The sequence below is a fragment of the Primulina eburnea genome, chromosome 14 (genome assembly GCF_022965805.1).
Source record: "Primulina eburnea isolate SZY01 chromosome 14, ASM2296580v1, whole genome shotgun sequence".
In the NCBI taxonomy this organism is placed as follows: domain Eukaryota; kingdom Viridiplantae; phylum Streptophyta; class Magnoliopsida; order Lamiales; family Gesneriaceae; genus Primulina; species Primulina eburnea.
The window spans coordinates 3,330,653-3,336,652 of record NC_133114.1 but is presented as its reverse complement, the minus strand read 5'-3'; the positions used below and the strand labels follow the sequence as shown (position 1 = coordinate 3,336,652).

At 39.5% G+C, this 6,000-nt stretch overlaps 1 non-coding gene across 1 annotated transcript; it reads right to left on the bottom strand.

Annotated features, from left to right (window-relative positions):
* Positions 1–2,536: 2,536 nt before the first annotated feature.
* Positions 2,537–2,643, bottom strand: LOC140813399 (small nucleolar RNA R71). The gene has a single exon (XR_012113934.1). It is a non-coding gene; the product is annotated as a small nucleolar RNA R71 (small nucleolar RNA).
* Between the last annotated feature and the right edge of the window lie 3,357 nt (positions 2,644–6,000).

Below are 6,000 nucleotides of genomic sequence, written 5' to 3'. Positions count from 1 at the left end.
CCATTTCAGATTTGTATTGGCTATTGTGAACTCGAGACTACGATTACGACACTGACTATTCGACAAGAAAGGTATAATTCATGTGGTCATGGGATTGCACAACTCGATTCAGATTTGATACGAGTTTCCCTAAATCACATACTAGATTGTTGTTATATTGATTATGTAATGTCTTGTTTATTGATCTATATTCGAGTCCTGAGATAGGAGATATTGGCAGATTGGCCAAAACTAGACGTTTCGGTGTATCGACGCATAGGAGTAGATTTGCTCTATGTGTAGACCCTCGATACAGAGTTGACCGAAGTCTAGGAATAAGACGTACCGTTGCCCCGAGTGGTTGGGTAGGTAACAGACCGTCTTATTCACACCGGGATCCCTAGATTAGAAGTGAGTCGAGTCAAGAATTAACGGTTGAATATAGATTTGTATTCTTCTACATGTTTAGATTATCATTCATGTTACTTGATATATGCTATGCTTTTGTATATGATTATTACATTGCATGCATCCATGTTTTATACTGGGATATGTTCTCACCGGGGTTATTCGGCTGTTGTCGTGTCTGTATGTGTGCATGGCAACAGGTGAGGCAGGATCTGGGTCACGAGGCAGATGAGAGATTGTTGATAGCGTGGTGATCTCGGGCGTTACAGCTTACTAGTTGTTTGTACTAGACTTGTACCGAAACTTTTAAACACTAGTGTATGATTGTATAAAACAGACATGTATTTACATTATGTTGTTTATTTAATATAAAGACATGATATGCTTTAATTATACATTTGAATTAATGTAAAAAGCAAAATTTTGACCCACATTTTCGAACAAAGATCCAATTAAATCCCAAAAGAATTGAGTTAGAGCCCGGGTCCCCACACTATCTTACACCATAGACCTAATACACGAGAGGGGCGCCGTTTTGGAGTCTGACATCATTATTTTCAGCATATTTTCTTGGAGAAGAGGCTAGGAGCAAAAGAGATTTCGAAGACCTCGAGATTTCCACGCGTCGTGGCCGTCATCCGTCGTCATCTTTAGTATTTTCATTATTCAGTTTTCATTTCTTAGATTGTTGTTGGTTTTTATTATGAATTTTAGTAGCTAAACTCTAGATTTGTTGGGATTTGAGGGGATCCTACCCCGTACTCGTTGTTTAACATTATTTCTCGACGTTGTTATGAGTGATTTGTTTATGCTATTTTTCGTTCTTATTTCAATCGAAGCCTAGCTAACTTCCTTTGATTATTTCATGTTGTTAATGATGTCGATAGAATAATTAACAATAAGATCACATAGTATAAACCACGGATTTACAATTTTAGTAGATATACGAAATTGGGTACGTGTCGATAGTGATAGTTCACCCGGATGAAAGCTAGTGGATTCCATAGGAAGTAATGCAATCTTGAACTGTTAAATAATTGAGGATACTTGATTACTGCATGTTTATGATTAGTATTAATATAGCTCGACAGAGTATATTAATTAGTCTAGGGAATTCCGTCGAATGCACGAGTAAGAGTCGAGTGTAATTGTTTAAACACGAGTGGTAGGTGAACTGAAAAGTCCCAACAGATTCGTTTCTCATTTGATTTTTAATCCAAATTAATCATTGCTCTTTTGAACACATTTTCTTTGCATTTTAATTATTTGAATTGTTTAATTTACATTAGTTTAATCATCAACACAATTTATCGTTGCTAAAGAAATTTTATCTGAAAATAAAAAGAGTGTGACGCAGTCCTCGTGGATCGATACTCGTATTCACTTACGTTTATTATAACTTGACTATCGTGCACTTGCGATATTTAAATCGAGCTTTCATTTATAAAACAAATTTTGGGACCATTAACTGTGCAAGTTTTGCTCGACCAAGTTTTTGGCGCCGTTGCCGGGGACTGTTGATTCACGATCTTTTTTATTTCTCATTTAAATTCTTTAGTATTAATTATTTTATTGCTATTTGATACTCTCCTTGTGTTGTAGATTTTTATGGTGGTGCATGCGAAGATCACTCTAGTTTAAGCTTGAGCTTTTTGACCCCGAGATTGAACGCACAGCCAGACGTCGAAGACAACAACAAAGAATCAAAGAACAGATGGAAAGACACGAGCAAGAACGTGTAGAGGAACAGCGTGACAATAGACAAGTTGAGATACCACGTCGCATTCCAATGTTACATTATGCATAGCCGTCTCTTGATGGAGCACGTCCAAGCATCGTAAGACCAGTCATCCGAGCTAATCAGTTTGAGATCAAGCCAGCTATCATCCAGATGATTCAGAACACTGTTCAATTTGGGGGAAGTGCACTTGACGACCCTAATTCTCATATAGCTGACTTTCTTGAAATTTGTGATACTTTTAAGTTTAATGGCGTGTCTGATGATGCTGTTCGTTTGCGCTTATTTCCATTTTCACTGAAAGATAAAGCTAAGTCGTGGTTAAACTGTTTGCCTGTAGGGTCTATCACTACATGGGAGGATATGGCAAAGGCATTCCTGATCAAGTACTTTCCTCCGTCGAAGACTATGAAGCTTAGAGCCGACATTACTACGTTTGCTCAATATGAGAACGAGTCACTTTACGAGGCATGGGAGCGCTACAAGGACTTGTTGAGGAGATGTCCACACCATGAGCTACCGCTTGGGTTAGTTGTTCAAACTTTCTACTATGGTCTGATTACTCCTAACCGTACTATGATAGATGCTGCTGCATGTGGTAACTTACTGAGAAAGACGGCTGAGGAAGGATATGAGTTATTGGAGGAGATGGCTGCGAGTAGCTATCATCCTCAGTCTGATAGGCAGAGACGAGGTGCTGGAGTTCATCAAGTTAATGATTTGTCTGCGGCTTCAGCACAGCTAGAGGCGTTGAATAAAAAGATTGATGGGATGAGCATGAGTGGGTCGGCTATGCGGCTGCAAGAAATTTTCTGTGACAAGTGTGCGGGTGAGCATGACGTGCAGGATTGCCAAGATGGCAATCCATTTTATGTGCCTGAGGGAGCACCAGTGAAACAAGTGGGATTCCAGAACCGTCCTAGAAATGACCCTTATTCGAATACATATAATCCGGGATGGAGGAATCACCCAAACTTTTCGTGGGGAGGCCAAAACAGCCAAAATCGCCAACAAAGAGGTCCACCATATGGGATGCACCAAGGATTCAAGCCAGAGCCGCCTCGGGAGGAGAAGTCCAATTTAGAGCAAATGATGACTAAATTTATTTCTGCAACAGAGACGAGATTTCAGAATCAAGATGCATCCATAAAGGGGTTAGAGAATCAAATCGGACAATTGGCTAAGTTGATTGCTAATAGGGAGCAAGGAACTTTGCCAAGCAACACAGAAACTAACCCAAGAGAACATGTGATGGCTGTGGAATTGCGTAGTGGAAAAGCACTCGAGTCTAGTGAAGAAAAGACCAAGCACGGTGGGGATGAGATGGAAACTCGAGGAGGTAAGTCTTCTAACTCTACATCTACACCTATTGCACAAAATAAAATTGTTATCCCTCCATCTTTTCCTGCAGCAATGAAGAAAGCTAAATTAGATGCACAATTTGGTAAATTTCTTGAGATATTTAAAAAATTACATATTAACATTCCTTTTGCTGATGCTTTATTGAATATGCCAAGTTATGCAAAATTCTTGAAAGATATCTTAGCGAATAAGCGGACGCTCGAAGATCATATGACAGTGAATTTGACCGAAAATTGCTCCGCTTTAGTTCAAAACAAGATGCCTCCTAAACAAAAAGATCCAGGGAGTTTCTCTATACCTTGCATTATTGGTGACATTAATTTTCATAAAGCTCTATGTGATCTTGGTGCGAGTATTAATCTGATGCCTTTTTCTGTGTTTAGGAGACTGGGATTAGGCGAGCCCAAACCAACTAGGATGTCGTTACAGCTGGCTGACAGATCTGTCAAGTATCCACGTGGGATTGTCGAAGATGTTCTGGTGAAAGTGGATAAGTTTATTTTTCCTGCAGACTTTGTGGTACTTGACATGGAGGAAGATTTAGAGATGCCTTTAATCCTAGGGAGACCGTTTCTGGCTACAGGGAAAGCACTGATTGATGTTGAGGAGGGGAAATTGAGACTGAGAGTTGGAGAAGAAGAAATTATTTTTGATGTTTTCAATACTCTCAAGCACACAATGCACAATGATAGTTGCTTTCGTATTGATGTCTTGGATTCTCTTGTTTGTGATTTTGTGCAGGATGGATTGAAAGAACCATTGGAGGCCACTCTCACTACTGAAAAGCAGGAGGACGAGCTAGACGAGGAAAAGATGGAGATGGTAGCTCATTTGAATGTCATTCCACCTTGGAGAAAGCAAGTGAGGCTTAGACTAGAGGAATTGGGAGATAAAAAAGATTTAATGCCTCAGAAGTCAAGCCTAGAGGAGCCACCTACTTTGGAGCTCAAACCACTACCTCCACATCTCAAGTACGTATATTTAGGAGAAAATAATAAATTGCCTGTTATTATTTCCTCTTCTTTGACAGATGACATGGAGAGTAAACTCTTGGGAGTCCTTAAGGAGCATAAAGGCGCATTCGCTTGGAAGGTTGCGGACATCAAAGGGATAAGTCCTTCAATTTGCATGCACAAAATTCTGATGGAAGATCAATACTCACCTCTAGCACAACCACAAAGGAGACTCAATCCAAAGATGCAAGAGGTAGTAAAAGCTGAAACAATTAAACTTCTGGATGCAGGTATTATCTATCCTATCTCTGATAGTGCGTGGGTAAGTCCTGTACAATGTGTGCCAAAAAAGGGTGGGATTACTGTTATTACTAATGAAAAAAATGAGTTGATTCCCACTCGAACTATTACGGGTTGGCGTGTGTGCATAGATTATAGGAAGTTGAATGATGCAACCCATAAAGATCACTTCCCTTTGCCATTTATCGATCAAATGATTGAACGACTAGCAGGTCATGAATTTTATTGCTTTTTAGATGGATATTCGGGATACAATCAAATCACAATTGCACCTGAGGACCAAGAGAAAACTACTTTCACTTGCCCTTATGGTACTTTTGCGTTTAGACGTATGCCCTTTGGTTTGTGCAATGTACCTGCAATATTTCAAAGATGCATGACCGCTATCTTTCATGACATGACTGAAAATTTCCTTGAAATCTTTATGGATGACTTCTCTATTTTTGACTCCTCATTTAATGAATGTTTAGAGAATTTGAACTCGGTGTTAGTTAGATGTGAGGAGAGCAATTTGGTGTTAAATTGGGAGAAGTGTCATTTTATGGTTCAAGAGGGGATTGTATTAGGACACAAGGTATCGGAGAATGGAATTGAGGTTGACAAAGCCAAGGTGGAAGTAATCAAAAACCTACCACCACCGGCATCAGTGAAAGGAGTCAGGAGTTTCCTAGGGCATGCTGGTTTCTATAGGCGGTTCATTAAAGATTTTTCTAAAATTGCTAAACCGTTATCCTCTTTGTTGATGAAAGATGTGGAATTTAATTTTGATTCTACTTGTCTGCAGGCATTCGAGATAATCAAGGAAAGCTTGGTGACAGCACCTGTTCTGACTGCCCCTGATTGGGAGTTACCGTTTGAGGTGATGTGCGATGCTAGTGATACAGCTGTGGGTGCGGTGCTGGGTCAAAGAAAGAACAAGGTATTTCATACCATCTACTATGCAAGTAAGACTTTAAATGATGCTCAATTGAATTACGCTACTACTGAAAAGGAATTATTTGCTATAGTATTTGCTTTCGATAAATTTCATGCATACCTTGTTCTGTCTAAAGTAACTGTGTATACGGATCATTCTGCCCTCAAATACTTGATTGCTAAGAAAGATGCGAAACCTAGATTGATTCGGTGGATTTTACTATTGCAAGAATTTGATCTCGAAATTCGAGATAAAAAGGGGGTGGAAAATGTAGTTGCTGATCATCTGTCTAGGCTTGAGCATGTTAGATTTAAGTGCGTCGATGATGATATAGATGACTGGTT